Source organism: Carcharodon carcharias, chromosome 10, assembly GCF_017639515.1.
Source record: "Carcharodon carcharias isolate sCarCar2 chromosome 10, sCarCar2.pri, whole genome shotgun sequence".
Taxonomy (NCBI): Eukaryota; Metazoa; Chordata; class Chondrichthyes; order Lamniformes; family Lamnidae; genus Carcharodon; species Carcharodon carcharias.
This window is the reverse complement of record NC_054476.1, coordinates 160,113,921-160,138,998: the sequence shown is the minus strand read 5'-3', so window position 1 is coordinate 160,138,998 and position 25,078 is coordinate 160,113,921.

Below are 25,078 nucleotides of genomic sequence, written 5' to 3'. Positions count from 1 at the left end.
TCAGACTGTACTCCCTTCAATCAGATTCTTGCATTATTCTGTGATAATCTTCTTCTACAATTTATATGTCCCTTTAAATGAAATAACTTCCAGAGCCTTTATGGATTGAGAACATTTGGATCAAGGCCATCAGTATAGATCCTTCCAACCAGTCAATATAACCGTTTTCCAAAAATAGCTGAATGGCATAATAGTGCATGACACAGATGAAAAAAGGAATGTATCCAATTTCTCTCTCATTGTAAAACAAATGAAGTATTTCTATGGAATAAATTTACCTCAAAGACTATCTTTGAGGGTCTTGTCCTTTATCACTAAAGAGCTGCAAACTCACTCTGTATTTGTCCACTGAGGTGTTATTCATACCCCACAATTGACACATTTCTGAAGTCTTTGTGATGAATGCAGCTTATATCTAGTGAAAAGAAATGATTTTAAGTGAATTTCATGTGAAGGTTAGACTGAATTAGGCGACTTGACTTTGGTGAGGGCAGGATTAGACTACTTAACTTTTTAACATCATAGCACAACAACCCTTTTTTCTTGAGATGGTGAGTAGGCCTTAGAAGCACAAGAAATAGAATATGCACAACGCAGACCATTCAGCAGAATCACCATCCCAGTTGGGTGATTTACTACCTTCCCAAGACTGCAGTCCGGGGAACTACATGAGAACAATATAGTCCATTTTAGTAAGAAGGAAAGAGATATCATTTGCCTTGTCTTCCTCTGCTCACACTTCTTACTACATTAATTAACGGGCCACTTAAGGCTCTTGACTCACCAGTCAACACCGATTTTTCGGCGCCCATGCAATACAGGTTGGCGTACGGGCGCAATGGAGCAATGGGCAGGTGGGTAGGACACATTTGTATAAACCTCATCCACGGGCGGGGTAAGAGGGCTCAGTGGGGTCGCGAGTGTGCTCTGTCAAATGTTGATTTGTGAAAGTTACTGATATTTGCCTGTGTGATCTGCAATACTTCAAAACGCATACCAGCCGCTTGGTCTGGACTCACAACCTTTAGTTCAGCACTCTGCAGTGAGGAATCTTTTTCGGGCCCTGCAGGTTTCAGGAAGCCTTCCCTTAGCCTGGGAATGGGAGCTGAACTGTCAACTGGGGGCAGCTCCTCTGAGGAGGAAGGGAGGGCTAGAATGGCGAAGAGGCCAGGAGTGCACATCCAGCCTCCAGGGGAGCCACCTTTGGGAGGACAGGCACAGGCATAAGGGGTGCAGGGCCAAGAGGCAGGCCAAGGCAATAGGGGCTGCAGAAGATGCCACTATCCTGCTGCCAGGGTTTACAGGCGGTGAAGCAGTTACCTCAATGTGTCTGAGGTGCAGTTCCGAAGGAGGCTCTGTCTCTCAAGGGAGACAGTCAACTATATCTGTCAGATGATTGGGCCTGAGATCTCTGTGAACTGTGTGGGTGGACATCCCATGACAGTGGCTCTGAAGGTCACAGCTGCCCTCCTTCTATGCCTCTGGCTCCTTCCAGGGTTTGGTAGGTGATCTTTGAGGTATCTCCCAATCAGCTGTCCACACTTGTGTCAAGCAGGTCACTGATGCTCTGTTCAGACGGGCATTGACCTTCATCCACTACCGTTGGGACCAGGCAAGCCAGACACAGCAAGCCAGAGGCTTTGCAGCCATTGCTGGCTTCCCCCATGTCCAGGGTGCTATAGACTGTACACATGTGGCCATCAAGGCACCAGCAGGTGAGCCCGGTACCTTTGTCAACAGGAAGGGCTTCCACTCCATGAATGTGCAGATAGTATGTGACCACAGGATGCAGATTCTACAAGTCTGTGCAAGGTACCCAGGCAGGTCCCACGATGCCTACATCCTCAGACACTCCCAGGTGCCGGGGCTCTTCAGTGCTCCAGCCCGGCTGGATGGTTGGTTGCTGGGCGATAAGGGCCATAAGACCATAAGACCATAAGATATAGGAGCAGAAATTAGGCCATTCGGCCCATCGAGTCTGCTCTGCCATTCAATCATGGCTGATAAGTTTCTCAAACCCATTCTCCCACCTTCTCCCTGCAACCTTTGAACCCCTTAACAATCAAGAACCTATCTATCTCAGTTTTAAATACACTCAATGACCTGGCCTCCACAGCCTTCTGTGGCAATGAATTCCATAGATTCACCATTCTCTGGCTAAAGAAGTTTCTCCTCATCTCTGTTCTAAAAGGTCTTCCCTTTACTCTGAGGCTATGCCCTCGGGTCCTAGTCTCTCCTACTAATGGAAACATCTTCCCCACGTCCACTCTATCCAGGTCTTTCAGTATTCTGTAAGTTTCAATCAGATCCCCCCTCATCCTTCTAAACTCCATCGAGTATAGACCCAGAGTCCTCAAACGTTCCTCATATGTTAAGCCTTTTATTCCTGGGATCGTTCTCGTGAACCTCCTCTGGACCCTCTCCAGGGCTGGCACATCCTTCCTGAGATACAGGGCCCAAAATTGCTCACAATATTTTAAATGTGGTCTGACTAGAGCCTTATAAAGCCTTAGCAGCACATCCCTACTTTTATATTCTAGTCCTCTCGAAATAAATGCCAACATTGCATTTGCCTTCCTAACTACCGACTCAATCTGCAAGTTAACCTTAAGAGAATCCTGGACTAGGACTTCCAAGTCCCTTTGCACTCCAGATTTCTGAATTCTCTCCCCATTTAGAAAATAGTATATGCCTCTATTCTTCCTACCAAAGTGCATGACCTCACACTTCCCCACATTGTATTCCATCTGCCACTTTTTTGCCCATTCTCCTAACCTGTCCAAATCCTTCTGCAGCCTCCCCGCCTCCTCAATACTACCTGTCCCTCCACCTACTTCCAACTGGCCATCCCCTCAGAAGGTGGCTCATGCCTCTCTGCCATCCAAGAACAGAAGCTGAGCAGCGGTACAATAGGAGCCACATCTCCACAAGGGCTGTGGTGGAGAGAACCATCGGACTTCTCAAGATGCGCTTCTGATGCCTGGAACCGCTCAGGGGGTGCACTCCACTACCCCTCCAGATCATGTGTCGCTGATAGTGGTTGCATGCTGCACTCTCCACAATCTAGCGCTGGAAAGGGGGTAAGCTGTGGATGATGAATATGTAGACGCAGTGGCTGTGGCTGCACATGATGGGTCCAGCAGTGAGTCCGAGAATGAGCACGCACAGGGAATTGCTCAAGGGCTAGACACTGACCCGGGCATACTGCAGGGATGCAGGGATAACCAGGAGGCTTTAATCCAATGAACCACAGATGGACCTCCAGGACAAGCCTGGGCTGTAGGCTCCATATTCGATACCCAAGTGTGAAATCTTCCAAGTTAGGCACAGTAACTAAGGGCCTTGTTAATAAAGCTGAATGTCCCACAAAACATTCCTAACATTTTTGGAAATCATACACATGCAGAAGAAAAGAGGCACCCTCAGCCATAGTCACATGTCTGAATTTAATATCACAGGCAAAGAAACTTAATGAAACAAAATGACAAGGGTGTTCAAAATCAAAGGATATGATAAAGACCTCATCTCTCCACTCTTTCCATGGAGAACACATGGCGCTTGGACATGAGGCTCATTGCTTTGGCAATCGTACGCGAAGACTCCTCCGCCATGGAGACCAAGCCAAGCATAGCCTCATGTATCTCCCCCAGATGCTCCTGGACACCCGGCCGCATTTCCTGCCCCTGCTGCGTTGTGGATGACTGCAGAGGCTCATCATCAGGCACCGACTGAGCATGTACCTGGTCCCCTGCAGCCCTCTGACTGCCGGCGCCATGGGCACTCTCTGTCTCTGCCACCTCCTCCAGCGACTGTGAAGTGTCCTCACCGCTGTGCCCCGGGGCACTAGCCGATGTTCAAATTCCCACACAGGCGCTAGTATCTGCGCAGGTACCTACCTGGCAGAGATGGTGCGATGCTGGTGAGACTTCAGGCCCTTCAGGCGTGAGAGGGGGCCTCTGCTGCTCCTCCTCCAGGCCCTGCTCTGATGATGCTGAAAGGAAGAACAAGGACAGTGGATCAGTTGACGATCAGTTAATGACAAAGTGCATCCCTGTCCCCCGGATCATTATGCGCTCATCCTTCCATAAGCAATGGTCCAGCCATGTGGTGAAATTAAATCAATTAACATCCAGCATTGACATGGCTGTTGGGAGAACAATGCTGACCTCAGTGCTGGGCACACATACCTGCCCGCGGCACCCCAGCCTCACTGACACCAGTGGATCTAGGCACATGGCGCCTCTCCAGATCCAGGGCCTCCTGCTCAAACCAGCTGAGAATGGCTCACTGTGCCTGGCCACCACTAGTCCTCACCCGCATTGTGTACATTCTTCTCCTGAAAAGGAGAGAAGAGCATTGATTGGTGCTAAGTGTACCTGGACTCTCTTCCTCACGGCCCAGCCCAACCAGAGTGGGACATTGCAGGTCTCCAGTGCCTCCTCACCCCGCTGCTGCCGAACACTCACACAAAGATGCTAGGCCTGTCCGCTACCCCCTCCCTTGGCCACATCACATTGGGCACCACACGGTATATCCTTCCACAGCAAGGAGGGGCAAACACGGGAAGCGCAGAGGGTAGTAGGTGTTTCGTAGCCACGCCACCTTGAAGCTCCCCTCCCAGCATCTCATTGCCCTGACTTGGACATGTCCTGGAGTTCCAGCTCTGCGCCTGGGTACAGCTCCTCCAGGTTGCCCCCAAAACAGTCATGTGGGTCTCAGTGTACCACATGCTGCGGGGGCAGAACCCATCTCATCACCACCCTCTCAGGGTGACCTCGGCATGGGCAATATCTGCTGGTCCACCCAGTGAAGGACACATGCCGTCAATGGTTCAATGCAGTAGCTACACTCAGGGGTACACTTGGGGGGGGGGGGGTGGTAGCAGCAGCGGGGTAAGCCAACCTGTTGGGTTAAATGCCCAATGCCAACATGGTCCTCACCCGGCCAGAGCTCAACACGTTATTGAAGCGTTTGCAACACTGGATCCAGGTGCACCGCACCACGTCACGGGAGCTCACCACCTCCTACCATCCTGGGGAACCACCACCTCCCCCCGTGCTGTCACCTCCTCAAGGAGGGCAACAAGGCACTCATCGGAAAAACGAGGGGCACACTGGCCCTCCCGCCCTACCCTCTGGCCTGGCCTGCCCCAATGGCCTACCCTCCGGACTTGCATTAACTTCATTGCCGCTCTGCACAGCCCTTCGCCCAGCCATTGGGAGCAGCCTTTCCGAGGCTTTATACAGGCCGCCGGGTTGCCATTGGACCCGGCAGGCTGACTGTGCCCACCTGCTGCCACTACGCACGGGAGTCATGCCTGCTCCCCCACCCCACCACCACACACACACACACACACATCCACACCAACCCTGCCCACCCCGCCCCCCCCCCCCCCTCCAAGCCACCCAGAAAATTCAACCCCTGGAACTTCTATAATCTGAAAAATACACTATTGTTCAATGTGGAGTCTTTGTTGAACAAGTGTGTCGGTAAATCCCTCATGGAAACCAGGTGAAGGAAAAGCACCATCAACTATCTATTGACCCATCAATGCCTGCATCTGGGCAAATTTCATGCAACTGGCAAAAAAAAAAACAGATGGTTTCCAGATGGAAAATGGACTGCTGCAGTAGTTAATCCATTTTGAATGAATAAATAGACTTTCACCCATGGGATGACACCAAGCTGGGTGGGAGGGTGAGCTGTGAGGAGGATGCAGAGATGCTTCAGTGTGATTTGGACAAGCTGAGTGAGTGGGCAAATGCATGGCAGATGCAGTATAATGTGGATGAATGTGAGGTTATCCACTTTGGTAGCAAAAGCAGGAAGGCAGATTATTATCTGAATGGCTATAAATTGGGAGAGGGGAATGTGCAACGAGACCTGGGTGTCCTTGTACACCAGTCGCTGAAGGTAAGCATGCAGGTGCAGCAGGCGGTAAAGAAGGCAGATGGTATGTTGGTCTTCATAGCCGGAGGATTCAAGTGCAGGAAGAGGGATGTCTTGCTGCAATTATACAGGGCCTTGGTGAGACCACACCTGGAATATTGTGTGCAGTTTTGGTCTCCTTATCTGGGGAAAGATGTTCTTGCTATAGAGGGAGCGCAGCAAAGGTTTACCCAACTGATTTCTGGGATGGGGCGACTGACATATGAGGAGAGATTGAGTCGATTAGGATTATATTTGCTGGAGTTCAAAAGAATGAGGGAGGATCTCATAGAAACCTATAAAATTCTAACAGGACTAGACAGGGTAGATGCAGGAAGGATGTTCCCGATGGTGGGGGAGTCCAGGACCAGGGGTCACAGTCTGAGGATACGGGGTAGACCATTTAGGACTGAGATGAGGAGAAATTTCTTCACCCAGAGAGTGGTGAGTCTGTGGAATTCGTTACACAGAAAGTAGTTGAGATCAAAACATTGTTTGTTTTCAAGGAGGAGTTAGATATAGCTCTTGGGATGAAAGGGCTCAAAGGATATGGGGAGAAAGCGGGAGCAGGCTATTGAGTTGGATGATCAGCCATGATCATAATGAATGGCAGAGCAGGCTTGAAGGGCTGAATGGCCTACTCCTGCTCCTAGTTTCTATGTTTCTAAATACAATTAAGAAAAGAGTCACACCTTAATGTTCTTATTAGTCTTGGAACAACTTTTGCAATTTGAGCTGTTCCAACATATCCTGACTATATGATTTAGTCCTGAACCTTCTGCATGAAGTGATGTGCACTCAAAATAATCTTTAGAGGCAAAAAACAAAAGGCTGGATTTACCCCAATGAGCTTATTTCGTTGGAATTCAGAAATATTCAATTTATTTGGAAATGTGCTTTAGAAAATGTGAATTGTTTGATTGATGCTGCAAGCTTGAAGACAGTCCCTCAGGAATTGTGTATAAATAGACATCTGTCCCTATGGAACTCTGACTCATTTCTATATCTATATATGTATATATATATATATATATATATATTTGTTCCAAGTGAGAGCTAAAAATGCCTTGAAAAGTACTTTAGCCGAGCTACTAAACGCAAGCCGAATTGCCCAAGTGTTGTTGGCTTTCCCAGAATGCATGGCATAAAATAAGAACGTGCGCGCTTCAACACAATGCTCAATGACCACCAGGTCCAATGGCAACTCAGCGGCCAATTCTAAAGTGGCCGTGGCGGCCATTCGAAGGCTGCCAGTGAAGGACGTGGACCTCCTGATGGAGAGCGTAGCGGGTAGACCCGGCAGGCGGGAGGGCAGGTTGGCGGGGCAGTCAGCCCCGCGTTTCTCTGATGAGTGTCTCGTTGCCCTCCTGGCAGAGGTGGCAGCATCGAGAGAGAGAGAGAGAGAGAGAGAGAGAGAGAACCTGGTCCCCAGGGACGGGAGGAGGAGGCCCCCTCCCACCTCACCATAAAATGCCTGGCAGGAGATGGCATCCAGGGTCAGCAGCCATGATGGTGAGATGAGGCGCAGTGCCGTAAGTGATTCAATGGTCTTCTGCAATCGGGAAGGGTGGGCACCGTGTTGGCATGTGTCACTTAACAAGCAGATAAGAACTGCCCATCCTCCCACCCCCCCAGATCTCAGAGGTGTTAGAGTGTGAGTGGCAAATGTCAATGAGGCAGGATCTGGCCAAGCGGGTGAGCCCTGGCTGCTTGGACTCAGTGCCTTGCGGCCCCAGGGTCACGAATGGGCTGAGTTCTGCGAGGTGTTCCTCAGGTGGGGTTGGTCAGGCTGCAGTGGTGCTGTAGGTAGAGAGCGGACTAATCAATGCTCCTCTGTCCTTTCAGGAGAAGACAAGCCAAAGCAATGTAGGAAGGTTGTGGACTGGCGATGGAGTGCCCCACTTTCTCATCCTCACTTGATTTGAGCAGGAGGCCCTGGAGCTGGCGAGGCGCCATGTGCCTAGGTCAGCCGGCCGCGGTGAGGTTGGGTTGCCACAGGGCGGTAAGAGTGCAGTGCACTGAGGTCAGAATGCCTGTAATTGCAGTCATTCCACTGTTGTCTCTATATTGATGTGCTTCAAACTTGGAATCCCTATTGATAGTGGAAAGACGAGGGCACCCTGATCCGGGTGTAAGTCATGTACAGTAACAGTGTAACGGCTTCAACTAATGATATGTCCTTGTTCTTCCTTTCAGGCTCACTAGCAACCCAACAAGGTGAGGAGCTTGAAGGCCCACACTGACCCCAGAAGACAGCAACCATCAAAACGCACCCACGTCACACCCTCTCAGCCAACCAGGCACCTGCACAGATCCCAGAACCTTGGTGGGCATTAGATCGGCGGCTAGTACCTTGGTGCACATTGGTGAGGGCACTTCACACTCACTTGAGGTGCAGGTGGAGGCAGAGAATGCCCAGGGTGCTGGAAGTCAGGGGACTGCTGGGGATCAGGGTGATGCTCAGTCGATAGCTGATGATGAGCCTCTGGAGTCATCCCTGAGGCAGCAGATGCTGGAGGTCCAGCAGGGTATGCAGGAGGATCTGGCAGAGATACATGAGGAGTCCATGTGGAGCATGACCAACACAGTGACCCTGATGGCCAAGTTCACTGCCTCCTCCATAAAGAGTGGTGACTGTCATGGAGAGGCTCCTCCAGGAGCTGAATCGTGGCTTCCTAGGGATGTGTTTGGACCTGCAAGCCCTCACACCGGCAATGACCTCAGGTGGTCAGTGTCAGTGTGGGAGATGGATTAGGCACCCAGTGTCCCAGCTGGGTGGCCATCCATCAGTGGTGAGCAGGGAGGTCCAGAGCGACCTCACATTGGCGCACGAGCTGCCTGTCATCTCTGTGGGCTCCTCTCAGGGTGCTCCGGATGATGACAGCTGCTCCTCCGCCCCTCTGCCAGTGACTGTGGCATCTGATGAGGCTGCAGTGATTGGGGAGATGCCAGCTGTGGCACTGGCTGCTCCCTCCCAGGCGGGGCCAACACAGGCTCCACAGGCCAGAGGACGCCCGCCAAGGTCATCAAGGCCAGCAAGACAGCAGAGTGAGCAGGCTGTCTGCAATGCCGGTGCCAGCGAGGAGGGAGCACCCAGACGTAGCACCCACAAGCGAAAACTTAAAGCACTTTAAGCACAACACGGGCTTATCACTGGTGATATTTGTTTCCCACACTTTTAAGTTAAATGTTCATTGGTGTGATGGATAACACCCCTGAATTTCATTTATATTATATATGCCAGCCACCATATCATTAAATGTGTTTTTGTACAACAAGCCTCTGGGTGCTTCATTAGTTCTGCAGGTGCAGGGTAACCCATGATGTTATGAGTGACTTGTTTCTCATTGAAATTTATTGAAATGGCACATAGTGCATGTAGTTGACCAAGCAAATGTTCCTGTCAGGGATCGAGTATGGAGCCTGCAGCCCTGGCACGTGGTAATGGTTCTTATTTGGTAGACTAGCTGAAGGAGCTTTGGATCAAAGTGTCCCGGGTGTCCCTGCCTCCCTGGAGGTTACCCAGGTTGGTGTCCATTCCCTCAGCTTTCTCCTCACTCTGCTCATCCTCGGACTCACTACTGGACTCATCGTCTGCTGCCAGAGCAGCTGAGTCAAGATCTTCTTCCTCCACTGCGTCCCCCCCTTTCCAGCGCCAGATTGTGGAGATTGCAGCATGCAACCACTATCAGTGACACACAATCTGGGGGTATCGGAGTGCGCCCCCTGAATGGTCCAGGCATTGGAAGCGCATCTTGAGAAGACCAATGACTCTCTCCACCACAGCCCTTGTGGTGCCGTGGCTCCTATTGTACCGCTGCTCAGCTTCTGTTCTTGGATGGCAGAGAGGCCTCATGAGCCACCTTTTGATGGGATAGCCCTTGTCACCCAGCAGCCATCCATCCAGCCGGGCTGGAGCACTGAAGAGCCCCGGCACCTGGGAGTGTCTGAGGATGTAGGCATCGTGGGAGCTGCCTGGGTACCTTGCGCAGACTTGTAGAATCAGCATCCTGTGGTCACACACTATCTGTACGTTCATGGAGTGAAAGCCCTTCCTGTTGACGAAGGCACCCAGCTAACCCACTGGCACCTTGATGGCCACATGTGTACAGTCTATTGCACCCTGGGTGCGGAGGAACCCAGCAATCACTGCGAAGCCTCTGGCTTGCTCTGCCTGGCTGGCCTCTTCCGTAGGGTAGTGAATGAAAGTCAATGATACCCGAACAGAGCGTCTGTCACCAGCTTGACACAACTATGGACAGCTGATTGGGAGACTCCACGAAGATCACCCACCGATCACTGGAAAGAGCCGGAGGCATAGAAGTTGAGAGCCACTGTGACCTTCAGCGCCACTGGCATGGGGTGTCCACCCACACAGTCAGAGCTGACCTCAAGCCCGATCCTCTGACAGATGGAGATCACTGTCTCCCTTGAGAGACGGATCCTCCTTTGGCACTGCACCTCAGACATATTGAGGTAGCTGCTTCGCCGCCTGTATACACTGGCAACAGAATAGTGGTATCTTCTGCAGCCCCTTCCACCTTGGACATCCTGTTGGCCCTGCGCCCCTTGTGCCTACACCTGACCTCCCACAGGTCGCTCCCCTGGAGGCTGAATAGGGACACCCGGCCTCCTCTGTTTCTAGCCCTCTCTTCCTCCTCAGTGGAGGTGCCTCCAGCGGAGACCACAATCTCCATTCCCAGGGTAAGGGAAGGCTGTCTGATACCTGGAAGGGCCCAAGTAGTATGAATCCTCCAGAGTCCTGAACTGAAGCCTCTTATTTCTGTCAAAGCAGATCTGAAGCGAAATGAAGATGTCCTGGATTTCTCGGGTGGGTGTGTTGGGTGTGCATCCAAACCTAAAATCTCTGCCCCATGTGTTTTTTGCTGTTTGTGGGACCACATTTGGCTGCTGTGTTTGCCTAAATAACAAAGAATTGGCAAAGGATTTTGTTTATGATTAAAACAGAAATATGTGCAGCTTTTGGAAAAGGGTAGTACTTCCTTTGAATTTTTGCGTTATGGTGCCATAATCACAACGCCCCTCCAAGCGAATCTGCTAGCTTCACCCATCTTCCCCCAAACGCTTCTCTCAACCTCTTGGCTTAGTGGGTAAGTGCAATGTGTGCTATGGACCTGAGCCATAAAAACCCAGAAGATTCCAGGCTACATTTGGACTAATGCCTCTGGGCTAACTGGGAGAAGATGTGCTAGGGGTCCTGCACCATCACTGCTATTCAGTGACCCTGGCTGACATGTGGCTGTCAGATCAGGCATTACAGTAATTCAGAATGTTTTTGAAACCCCTTTTGTTAGAGACGTGGTGAACATGTGATCATTGAAATGTTTTCCCCAGTGCATTTTTGTAACAGACTTGATAACTACATCTGTTTCTTTATTTGTTACACACTATATAAAAAACATGTTTGTGGTCTATTGCCATGACTCACTAATGTACCAAAATATTTAGCCATTGAGCAACAGCGATAGGCATAACGGAAGAAAGGAAGGGTCAACCATGATTGTCATTGTGCTTACTCTAGAGTCGATTGTAACAGATCAGTGTCAGAGCGTGTAACTCTCTTGTTCACTTTCAGATGAGGAAAAGCAAGTAGTGAAGAGGGTAAAGAGGGAGAAATAACATTTAAAATGAATAATAAACTGATCTGGGGCAGAACTCACCATTTGGATTTGGGTCCCCTACATCAGGGTCAAATATGGGTCCCAACCCTGTGCAGTGGCGGAAGCAGCAGCCTGACATCGATGTTTTCCAGGATTGGCCAGTTAGTGGCCAGAGGGTGGACACATCATCCGATTAAGGATGACAGACGGACTCTCGAAGTTGGAGGGCCAACAGGGGGCGGGGGGGCCTCCAGCACTGAAAGAGCTGTAACCTGCCATTGCTGGTAAGGGGGAGAGAGAGAGGGGCCTCTGTTTTGAGGTGCCCTCTCTGCACCTTTAACAGATTTGGAACTGAATATGGCTAGAGCTGCCAGAACACCATTTCAGAGAGGAAATCCCTCCATAGGGCAGCCTGCATTCGCAACTGTAACTGGGTGGGCATGGTGATGGTGGTGGTGGCGGGGGTGGGGGTGGGGGTGGGGGTGGGGGTGGTGGTGGTGGTGGTGGTGGCGGGGGTGGGGGTGGAGGTGGGGGTGGCGGGGGTGGGGGTGGGGTGGTGGTGGTGGTGGTGGTGGCGGGGGTGGGGGTGGGGGTGGGGTGGGGGTGGAGGTGGGGGTGGCGGGGGTGGGGGTGGGGGTGGGGGTTCCTGGAGTGCTGGGCCCCCCCAGTCTGTCGCTGGGAGGCCAGTTCCAGGCAGCTTCCATGTACCTGATGCTGCGGTGGGGGGGGGGAGGGGGAGCAGTAGGCAAACCGGAAAATTCCAGTCAGTCTCTGATCAATGTCCTTAATTATCCTCTCTTCATTGACCTAACAAGTTACCCACCGCTTGTGGATGGTTAGCCATTCCTCACCAGATCCGACCTCCAGGAAATTGGCTGGGACTTGGGTCCATGACGGGCAACCAGCACGCCAGCTGGCATCGGCAAATTCTGCACCTTTCCGCCCCAGTTTCCTCCACCCCCCACCCATCCCACCCCACCCCCCCAGCCCCCATAAAGCTACCAAAATCCTACCCCTGGAATGAACTCAATCACAAATTAATTCGAAACGTTGTGCGTGCGTCTGAATCTCTCCACCTTTATGAGAACTAAAGAATGACTAACTTGTGTGCTGGTTCACCACTTTACCAACCATTGGAAGCCGGAACAGAAACAGCAAATCCTGGAAACAATCAACAGGTCTGACAGCGTCCATGGAGAGGGAAGCAAGGTTAATGTTTTACCAGAACTCAGTGGCATCACAGACAAACAGCTTTTAAGCAAGGAAAAGGAGGGTTGAGAAATAACTATGAGGAAGCGTTTGTGAAAGGGCGGAGAACAGGAGTGACTCAGTGACAAAATTGCTGATGGCGCAAGACAAATGAGGTGATAATAGGACAAGTATGGAAACAAAAGCTGGGTAAAGGAGGAGTTGGTGGTGTAGCGGCAGCGTTACAGGACTAGTAATCAATCCAGAGCCCCAGGATAATGGGGACACTGGTTCAAATTTGAATTCGATTAATAAAATTTGGAAGTGAAAGCTGGTCTTGGTGATGGTGACCATGACAACTGATTGTTTTTTTCACCAACTCATCAGGTTCCCTCGCGTCCTTTTATGGAAGGAAATCTTCTGTTTTTACCCGGTCTGGCCTACGTGTTGATTCCAGACCCACAGCAATGTGGCTGACTCTTAGCTGCCCTCCGGAATGGCCTAGCGAGCCGCTCAGTCCGAAGGGTATTAGGGATGGGCCACAAGTGCTGGCCTTGCCAGCGACGCCCACATCCCGAGAATGAATAAAGAAAACAAAGCCGAGGAGGTGTAAATGGTAACGTGGAAAATCTGACAATGAGCAGAATGTTGCCACGGCCTGGGAATGTGACAGAAGGCAGGCAGAATCCATGGGTGACTGGTATCAATGCTTGATTACATCCATGGGAGCGTGGGGAGGAAGAATGAGACCTCTCATGAAGTTTGATGATTCTCCGAAGAACAAAAGCTGGCTAGCGAAATATGGTTGGTGAACATTTCCCAGCTTTATCATAAAATGCTGGAAAAATTTGGCACCTGTGGAGAAAGACACAGAGTTAATGCTTCAAACCCACACGACACTTCAGAACATTTTCCAACTGACTGAGGACATGACAGGTGAGGATCTAGAAGTCATAGAATGATACAGCACCGAAGGAGGCCATTCAGCTCATTGTTCCTTGGTAGAGTTATCCAATAAATCCCAGGCCCTGCTCCTTCCCCATAGCCCAGTAATTTTTTTTCCCTTCAAGTATTTATCCATTTCTCTTTTGAATGTTATCTGCTTCCACCAGCATGTCAAGCTGTGCAATCCAGATCACAACTCAATTCAGTCAGGCACAAGAACCTTTTGTTTTGATAACAGAACACTGCTGGTGAGGGATCAGCCATTTCCCATCATAGTGGATCCATTTATTGAATTTTTAGGGCTGTCAAATTATTTATTTTAAGTATTTCTTTAGGAGCCATTGCAAGGATAGAAACCGATCATTATCACTTTGACAGATCATCCAAGCCTGTGCTGATTTCTGCATCTTCGTTCCATCTAGATTTATCCCCAGTGAAGCTCATGATTTGTAAAATATCCTCCAGGCTTGCACAAAGATGTTTCTTTGTCACCAATTCAGCCTGACTACAAAATAAAATACACCGGGCCCGTGATTATCGCCTTCCACAAGACTAAAAATCACTATGATAAAAATTGGACAAGCTGATCTGTGTTCGCCTGAGCCAACAGGTTACACTTAGAACTTCAGTTCCTTACTCATGGTTGCTTCGGTTGGTGTTGAAAAATCCATAACTCATGGCCCCCTTGCACACAGAATAAGAAAGCAGTATTAACCTTTTGTTGCAAATCTGGACTCAGTCCGGTCCATTATGGTTTCTCATGTTGGCTGTTCCACTGCTTTGGGCAATGGTTGAGTCTTTTACCAAACAGCAAACCGATGGACAGATTAAAGGTCCCTCAGCAACAACAAAGTAAATATTATTAATTTACAAGTATAAGAAAAGAGCCAATAGTCTTATTTACTGCAGTTTGGTTTATTTTTAAATAAAAAGAGCTGCAATCTTAAACCCAGTCTTCAAATATCACCTTTCAAAATAAATTTCTGTGAAATTAAGTGATGTATGACTTCGCTCCCTGTATCTGTTGGAGAGGTGCAAAGGCTCAGCTAAAATCCAAAATAGTTTCTTTTGCACTTATACTGCATCCATAGTATTAACATGAATTAGCTTCACCTTGTACCAATGCTGCAGCTGCAGTCTTGAACCCAGAGTGAATGACGAATTCCAGGGTAAAGTGGACTCTCAGTCCCTGGAAGAGGGAGTGTAACTCTGAAGTCAGGCTAGGTTGGGACTACAGATCTAATCCACAGTTTCTTAGTATGAGTGTGAAGCTGCAATGCAAGTACACACCCAGAGTGTCATTTCGCTCCAAATACTGAATTCAAAAATGGAAAATAGTTGAAAATTCCTGATATAGTATTTCAATTATTCGGAGAATATTAGGAATATTCTCCTCCTTGGTTCTACACGAAACCACTTGCTTCTCTCCCCTTGAAATTGCTAACCCACTTCCCACCTCACTCCACAACCCCCATCTACCCCAGGCCCTGGATTCTCCTGAGGAAATCGTTGGCGTCAGAGCTGGCAAATTTAGTTCACCCGCGGTGAGCTGCCTCTGGGGCCACGACTGGTACCCGCATCTTGCCAAGTGGTCGTGGCCCTGCCACCAACCTCACTAGTCCTGTGGAGCATGCACCACAGCAGGCTTGTGCCCCAATTCATGCAAAATCCCATTTCTAAGCCCTTGGGTGGAATCGCCCCAGATTTGTACTGTGCAGTAGTGGGCGGGTAAAACCACTTCTTACCCGCCGGCCGCAATGGTGGCTTTTCATGCTGTATCGTCCCAAACCCGCCGCATTAATTATGCGTTCCCCAGGAAACACGCTGTTTCCATGGCAGGTGGGCTCTCATTCGCCCATCACGCCGTCACCACGCCACTTCATCACGCCAGGCGCCACATTTAAAGTGCAGCCGCCCGCACACCTCTCCCTGCTTCCAGCCCAGGATTGCCGCATGAAAGACAGGATGGCCCTTAAAGACTACAGCCTCCGCCTCAGTGATGCTTCCCTTGAGGACCTTTTGACCACCGTGGAGTCCTCTACCCCTGCTCAGGCCACAGGATGGGAGCTGCATCATCAGTCCAACATGGGAGGTGGTGGTAGCGATGGTCAGCGCCAATGCACTGCAAAAGAGGACAGTGCTGCTAAAGGATGAATGGTCTCATTTGTTCCGCCAGGGTAACTCACTCTTCTCATCACTCTCAACTCTCACACCCTCACAAACCCATCACACGTCCACAGGGATCTCACACCTCAAGGGACAACACCACTAGTTCTCACACACACCCTCGCATCTCCATTAGGCTCATCCTCATCCCGTTCATGGTTCCGCTCACCACATAAACATACCACTCAGTGTCATGTGTCCTGCTCACACTCTCTCCACCTGTTTTCATGCAGGAGAAGTTGGCAGGAGGTCCCAGATAGGGGATGGAGTGGCCCACATTAGACCCTTTCGAGGAGTGTGACATCGTGCTGACTGGTGAGGTTGTGGACCCTGCCTGCGGTGACGGTAAGGTCGGTGGCAACCTCATGAGGATCCTGCATCACATCATCTCTCTCTTAATGCAACTGTGAGTGCTCTCTCTCCTGTTTTTGACTGTGCTGTCGTGCACTATTATCTCTGCTCTGGTTCACAGGGAGCTCTGCCAAGGGACCGACACCCTCAGCCAGCCAGTCCCTCAGCTCCATCCAAGAGGATTCCTCCTCCTTTGAACAGCTGGAAATAAGCAGCCTGGAAGACCTGTCACAGCGCTTACCCACACCCTCCACCAGTGCAGAGACACACACCTCGGTGGAACCTAGATCTAGAGTAGGCTCGGGTTCACAATCTGGTGGTCACTGCAAGGACACATGTCTGTAGCAGGTGGAGTCAGGCTCTGCTGTGACTGCTGGCACTTGAGGGGACTGCTGGGGATCAGGCATCTTCCAACTCATCCTAGAGGATCAGCAGAAAGCACGGGAACATCACACAGATCTGTTGGAAACTCTCAGCAGAGTGACACAAGAGGAATGCGTCCGCCTGCTCTCTGATTGGTGCCTACATGTGTGTGTATGGAGGTCTCCATGGGGAGGATGTCAGACACCATGGAGATCCTGGTCTAGCAGAAAGCGGAGACATGTACAGACCTGCACTCCATCATGGGAGCCATGGGTGAGCTCCTGCAGTGGCAACATGAAAGGGAAACAGGGCACCTCGATTCCCTCCAGGTGCTCCTTTCCCTTCAAGGAGTCAGGCCGGGACCTCGGGCACCCAAAGGGTGGAGGAGCAGCAGCTGGATACCCCTGGGTCATCCAGTCAGGAATCTCAGAGGCTGTCCTCTACCTCCGAGTCCCCTTTGCCTGTGACCCCATCAACCTCTGTCACCGTAGAAGGAGCAGTTGGCCATTGAGTGATTCTGGAGGGAGAAGTGTGTGTGTGTGAGACAGGGCCTTCCAGAGCCTCGTGTAAGCACTCTCCCACGCACATGGATCTTTCATCTATCACACTCACCTCAATGTCCTGAGCATTTTCAATGCTGCCTGCTGGGGTTTGTTTTCAGTTGTCCATCTGAGCTGACCTGCATCTCCACCCACCCAACGATCACACTCCCATGCAGCACCTGATCTCACCCACCACGACTGTCGTTTCATTTTCGATTTGGACAGCATGGTCTGGATTCGGTTTTTCATTCACTCCCCCGTCTTTTCCCTCCCCCAGTCACCCATTTCCTTACCCCCATCACAGTTGGCCACCCGGCATCACCTTCCACCTCCCCTCCGTGACCTACCAACCCCAACCCTTTTCCTTTGGGATGTCCAGGTGAAAGTGCACGTTCCCTTCCTTCCCAAAAATCCCACCCCCACCCACATTCACCTCCCCAAGCTCCTCCTTCACATCGTCAGGGACCATGTCTGCATCCTTGTCCCCACCAACCACCCTCGCCATCCCTCCTACCACTACCATCCAACCCTCGCCCTCCCACCCTACTGCCTCACTCTGCCCTCAGTCATTCACACCATTTCCTTGTCCCACGCCCACCCTCAGTTTGCTCCCCAGGAGGCAGTCATGGAATCTTCAGAGCCCTCCCTTGCATAATCACCTGGACATCACCCCCTTCCAGATCTCTTCCCCTCTCCGGACCCCTTCTCCCCCCCACCAACCTCCCCACCCCCACCCCCCAGACTCTCCTCCACCTTGGTTCCCCATAACTGGACTTCACCCCTGCATTGTCCATCCCGCTTCCTGACTCCTTCAAACACCCGTACTTCTTCCACCACCCTTAATCCTCCCCCCACCCCACAAGTCTTTCCTCCAGCTTTACTCCTTCCTCCAACCTTCATCCTTCCCCCTTCCTGACTCCTTCATTAAGCCTTGCTCCCTCCCCTCTCTGCACTTCCTCCTGCCCACGGATTCCCTCCCCTCTCCATACTCCTTACTCTGCATGGACTCTCTCCCCACTCTGAGCTCCTTACACCTAACTCCCCAGATGCCATCTCCTCCCGTTACCCCTCCTCCCTATACTCACTCCCCCTTCCTGACCTCACCCCACCTGACACCTTCATTCCCCTCCTCCCAACCTACCCCCAGCCTGACTCCTGCAATTGCCCCCTCCCAACTTCATCCCATCCTGACACCTCTTCCTCTCCCAGTCAATCCTAGACTCCTAGACCTTCCTCTCCCATCCCCAAGTACATATACCTCTCCCAAACGCAGCCAGACCTTCCTCCTCCACGCCCTCGAACATCATCCATTGTGAGAAAACCCTCAAAAGTGACTTTCCACCTCCAATGGGCTGCTTTGCAGCCGAACCATATCCACGAGAATCCATCCAGCATGCCATGGATGCTCTTCCAGTTAGCCGTTGGTCTGCTCCTTGGGTGTCTGCGATGTGAGCAAGGCCCTGGCGGGTAAGTCCCAACTTCTGCAAGTCACACTTGTCAAGACGTGTTCTACACCGGTGTGCAATCACGCTGATGTGGACGGACAATCCAGCGAGGGGGAGGGGGAGTTAATTCCGGTGGGACGGCCTTATAATGATATGCAGATGTATTACAATGAGGCTCCTGCTGTCCGATGGTGGGGAACGCAGTCCACCATCGATGGGCTGAGCGGATGATCGCAAACTGGTTTCACAACGTTGTGAGACCGCTTTTCGGCCTTCTTGCCATATCGTCCACTCGCGTCGCCGAGCATGCTCAATGCCAGCGGGCACGGACAGTTCCGCCCCTTGTCTCTGAATGGATCAGAGCAATCGCAAATAACTTGCCTTAATGGATCGCAGACTTTACATTTACTCATCTTAAACACCTAGTCTTGATAAATACAGGGCAAATTGTGCAATCGGCCACAAGCTTAACAGCAAAGCACCTCAACAAACATGCCTGGGTTTAATGAAGTTACAGAATGCGGAATCGGCAATCCTGAAAAATTCCTTCTGAATAAGATGAATCTTTCTACTACTTGGTCAGTCTGCCAGGGATCAGCCATAAAATATGCGTGCTGAAAGTCACAATTTCTTGGCCCTGTCTTGATACCTGTTGCCAATTGTAGAGGTTTTGAATCCTTTCACACACGAAATACAGTTTGGCAAGTGACTGAAAAACATAACCGATACATATTTCAATATAAACTTCCTGGATGCATCTGCTCTCTGAAGCAGGAGGGTGACCCCTGTCGGAGTCACATTCATGATGATGTGCTCTCCAATAAGGTTCCTGGCCTGAAAATTCGAACTCTTCAATCAGAGATGGAACCAGATTGCAGCAGGCCAAAACAAGTGCTAAAAATAACAGGCATACGCTTAAGCAACACCCCTCCTTGCCCCTCCCCCGTCAGCATTCATGCTCATTTTCAAAACAACAACTCTATGGATGGTCTTTTCATTTATTTGATGCCTCTGCCAGTAAAAACATGTTCATTGTAAAATGCCAGTGGCAGGAAAAGCATTCCTTTCTTCAGTCGCTCTCACTATGCATATGGTCCTGGAGCGATAAGGGAAATTTACTGGTGCGCAAATAAGGGATGCCATTAAGTATACATTTCCATCAATAGAGGTGAAAGAAAATCACAAGTGACAGAAATCAGAAATGTGAAAAGGAAATGCTGACAATGCACAGCCAGTCAAACAATATCTGAAGGACCAATGAAGGTTCATGACATCGTAACTGTCTTACTCTTTCAAGCCTGTCCTGAAGTCCCAGTGATAAAGTTAGTATTAGTTTATAAGGATAACTGAAAGCAAAAACAAGAAAGGCAATTAACCCAGCCAAGCTGGCCTGATCATCCAAATTCCTGTACAGTGTCTGCTCGTACTACTTCCACGTGTTTCCTACTTTGACTTCAACCCTCTACCTCTTTACTAAAGTTTGAATCAATAACCTATACATTTATTTCTTAAATATACCGAGCTTACTATATACCAACTTCCATTGTGTAATACATGTGAATACTTGTCACTCTGGTGTTTACTTTGAAATAAATTAGAGTGAATATCAATTTTAATGTTAGTAAATTTTCTGAAATATGTTTCTATCTGGTGAATTAAATATTCACTTTGCGGTATTCATCCAGCTGTGAAATCTTGCATGGGTTTTCATGTTTGATTTTTAAGAAGGGAATTGAAAACAATGAAAAAAGCTTCTTTTTCCTTCACATGATTATTTGACAATTATTTTCCAATAGACCCTCAGAGTAATTCTACAGGATAACTTTTGGATTCGAAGAGAAACCGGAGATATGCAGGCCTTATGGGAAGGTGGGGGTTAAGCTAGAAGATCAGCCATCATATTAAATGGCAGAGCAGGCTTGAAGGGCTGAATGGCCTTCTCTTGCTCCTATTTATTTCATTGTTACGATACTAAAAGCAGATAAATAGTCAACTGGTGCTGCATACTCCACCCAACCTCTGTTCCTGCCCATCTGCTTCATGTGAAGTGCCTTGCACTTCTTCTGTTAAAATTTCAACATGAGTGCAGTACAAGTTGTAGTCACTGAAATTATTGAACTGAGGGAACATCACTCCATTGACATTTTTTCTTACAAACCCACAACAAATTGACTCTCTAGATCATTAATCTTTATAGAAGGCAGAATATTGTATGGTACTTTGAACTGATCTTTGGATGAGATGTTACTGAGCCCCTCGACAGCCCCCTCAGGTAGACATCCCATTACACAATTTTGAAGGAGAGCAAGGGACTTATCCCTGGTGTCCTGGCCTATATTTATTCCTCAATCAGCATCATGAAAAACAGATTATCTGGTCATTATCACATTGCTGCTTCTGAGAGCTTGCTGTGCACAAATTGGCTACTGCATTTCATAGAAACATAGAAACTAGGAGCAGGAGTAGGCCATTTGGCCCTTCGAGCCTGCTTCATCATGATCATGGCTGATCATCCAACTCAATAGCCTGCTCTCACTTTCTCCCCATATCCATTGATCCCTTTTGCCCCAAGAGCTATATCTAACTCCTTCTTGAAAACATACAATGTTTTGGCCTCAACTACTTCCTGTGGTAGCAAATTCCACAGGCTCACCACTCTCTGGGTGAAGAAATTTCTCCTCATCTCAGTCCTAAATGGCCTCAGACTGTGACCCCTGGTTCTGGATTCCCCCACCATCGGGAACATCCTTCCTGCAACTACCCTGTCCAGTCCTGTTAGAATTTTATAGGTTTCTATGAGATCCTCCTCATTCTTCTGAACTCCAGCTAATATAATCCTAACCCACTCAATCTCCCATATGTCAGTCCCGCCATCCCAGGAATCAGTCTGGTAAACCTTTGTTGCACTCCCTCTACAGCAAGAACATCCTTCCTCAGATAAGGAGACCAAAACTGCACACAATATTCCAGGTGTGGTCTCACCAAGGCCCTGTATAATTGCAGCAAGACATCCCTGCTCCTGTACTCGAATCCTCGCACTATGGAAGTCAACATACCATTTGCCTTCTTTACCGCCTGCTGCACCTGCATGCTTACCTTCAGCGACTGGTGTACAAGGACGCCCAGGTCTCAGCAGATCCAACATTACAACACTTCAAAAGTCCTTCATTGGCTTTAATGTGCTTTCAGATGTCCAGTAGTCATGATAGGCGTTACATTAATGCAATTCGTTTTTTCCTTTCAGCGTTTACTTATGTCAGTCCCGCCATCCCAAGAATTAGTCCGGTAAGCCTTCGTTGCATTCCCTCTACAGCAAGAACATCCTTCCTCAGATAAAGAGACCAAAACTGCACACAATATGCCCTAGCCTAATGTCATAATCTGGGTTTTTTAGACGTCTTAACGATGGGATCTTGAGACTTGTATATTTAAACAAAAAACCATTCATCGTTAACCTTTAACTATATACAGGTCCCAGGTTACTGTCATGCCCGCAATCGGCTGCGCGCTGCCATTTTACATGGGCAGGCCAATTAAGGCCCACCCAGTGTGACATGCACCCGAAGGCGCTGAGCGCTCCCCCGTGCGGGCGGGGGGAATAGGCTGAGCCGGGGCCTCCACCCGCGCCCGAAAGAACACAGAAATCTCCCTGAGGCGAAGAGCTGCCTCAGGGAGATTAGTTTGGTTTTTACAAATTTAAATAAAGAAGGGAAAACAATTTTAAGACATGAACCCTCATGTGACAGTGTCACATGAGCTGGGACGTGTCTATGAATTTTATTTAAAATTCTTACTGAAGTTTAAAATCCTTCATGAAACCTCATCCCGCCCGCCGAACTGAAAACCGGAATGATGGGCGGTGGCGTTGGGATGCACGCCCGTGTCACCGTGTGTCATTTCATGCGTTGGCGAGCGGGACCTTCCCCCGCTTGCCGACCCAAAGATTCTGGCCATAGAATCGCCCTGGTTTCGGTATTGACATGCTTTGAAGGTTAACCTCAGGCAGTACAGCCTGCCTCTGCATGTTGAGGTTTTGCAGTGTTTATGTCCACAAAGCAAAGTTTTTTGGGGGGTTTATATTTAATAAAAGGCTAGTTGGAGGGGATTCCGATCCCACACACCTTTACATTACCATGGCATGCAGGCACATGCAGTATCAGACACCTCAATCACCAAGAAGAAAGATGACAATTTATCGCCAGAGCATTTGTGAAAGCTATAGTAACATATTTCAGAAGAGAAAGGACAATTGAAACATCAAACCTGATCATCCTGTCATTGCCTTTAATTTTGAAGCCGTATTGCCTTGCAGTAAAAAGTCCGAACAAAAGTAATCCAAGACTAGAAACTGGTTGGGCATCAATGAAGGTAAAGACATCCCATAATATTCAGTATAAATGTTCCACCTGAGGTCTACACGTTGTGATAAGAATTTGTTTTGTAGCTAAGAAACAGTTAAGATATTAAGAAAGCCTTGCATCAGTCACAGCAACACATCTGCAAGCAACTGTGGAATATTACTGTGCATTAATGCAAATAGAGAAACACAGCCAGTGTTCAGTGCCAGCAATAAGGAGAGCGACCAGCTAATCTGGGGTTTTAAATCGGTGCCACTCTTCGAGGGAGGGATGTCGGCTAGAACACTGGGAAAGCTCTCATTTCACTTCCGAAAATACCAGGAATACTTACAACTAACTAAACCTGGAATATGGGAACTGGTCCAACATGTCCTTTGAAGGCTCAGCAAAATGGGATTATGCTCTGAAAAGTGTTTCAGTGAATTCATGTTTATTTAATATCCATGTCCAAGTAAGAAAGGATGTATATTTACCTCCTTCAATTTCCTTACCTTGAAGCCCTCTTCTGGCAACTCCACAAATTACACAGCAAACAGACACACCGATTGTGGATTTTTATTTTGTAATTAGTAGAGAGATTTGTGAAATATTCCACAGTAAATTAACTAAATAAATTGAAAGGGGTTAAAAAATCTGTCTAGGTGTCTTGTTATTCCTTGCATTCCCTTTGCATTTCCTAAATAGAATGAAAATCTTGTGCCAAACTGAGGTTCCAGGCAATCAAAAGTCAAGGCAGCAATTCATTCACATCAGAACTGTCACAATATTTATTGTGTTCCGGAAGTAATGAAGGGGTCATCAACAGTGCTAAGGAGCGGCACTTGCTTAGCAATAATCTGCTCACTGACGACCAGTTTGGGTTCTGCCAGGGCCACTCAGCTCCTGACCTCATTACAACCTTGGTTCAAACATGGACAAAAGAGCTGAACCCCCCGAGGTGAGGGGAGAGTGACTGCCCTTGACATCAAGGCCGTATTTGACCGAGTGTGGCATCAAGGAGCCCTAGCAAAACTGGAGTCAATGGGAATCGGGGGGAAACTCTCCACTGGTTGGAGTCATACCTAGAACAAAGGAAGATGGTTGTAGTTGTTGGTAGTCAGTCATCTCAGCTCCAGGACATCACTGCAGGAGTTCCTCAGGGTAGTGCCCTTGACCCAACCATCTTCAGCTGCTTCACCAGTGACCTTCCTTTCATAAGGTCGGAAGTGAGGATGTTCCCTGACGATTGCACGCTGTTCAGTACCATTCATGATTCCTCAGATACTGGAGCAGTCCATGTCCAAATGCAGCAAGACCTGGACAATATCCAGACTTGGGCTGACAAGTGGCAAGTAACATTTGCGCCACACAAGTGCCAGGCAATGACCATCTCCAACAAGACAGAATCTAACCATCACCCCTTGACGTTCAATGGCATTACCATCACTGAATCCCCCCCTATCAACATCCTGGAGGTTACCACTGACCAGAAACTGAAGTGGATTAACCATATAAATACTGTGACTACAAGAGCAAGTCAGAGGCTAGCAGTTCTGTGACAAGTAATTCACCTCCTGACTCCCCAAAGCTTGTCCACCATCTACAAGAAACAAGTCAGGAGAGTGATGGAATACTCCCCACTTGCCTGGATGAGTGCAGCTCCCACAACACTCAAGAAGCTTGAACTGTCTGAGACAAAGCAGCCCACTTGATTGGTACCAATTCACAACATTCACTCCCTCCACCACTGATGCACAGTAGTAGCAGTGTGTACCATCTACAAGATGCACTGCAGGAATTCACCATGGCTCCATAGACAGCACCTTCCAAACCCACGACATCTACCATCCAGAAGGACAAGGGCAGCAGATAGATGGGAACACCACCACCTGGACACTCCCCTCCAAGTCACTCACCATCTTGACTTGGAAATATATCGCTGTTCCTTCACTGTCATGGGGTTAAAATCCTGGAACTACCTCCCTAACAGCACTGTGGGTGTACCTACACCACATGGACTGCAGTGGTTCAAGAAGGCAGCTCACCCTCATCTTCCCAAGGACAATTAGTGATGGTCAATAAATACTGGCCCAGCCAGTGAAGCCCATGTCCCGTGAATGAATAAATTTTTAAAAATTGCTTTTTAGTTTACATATCCAACATGTTACAAATTTGAGAGTGATCACATTCAC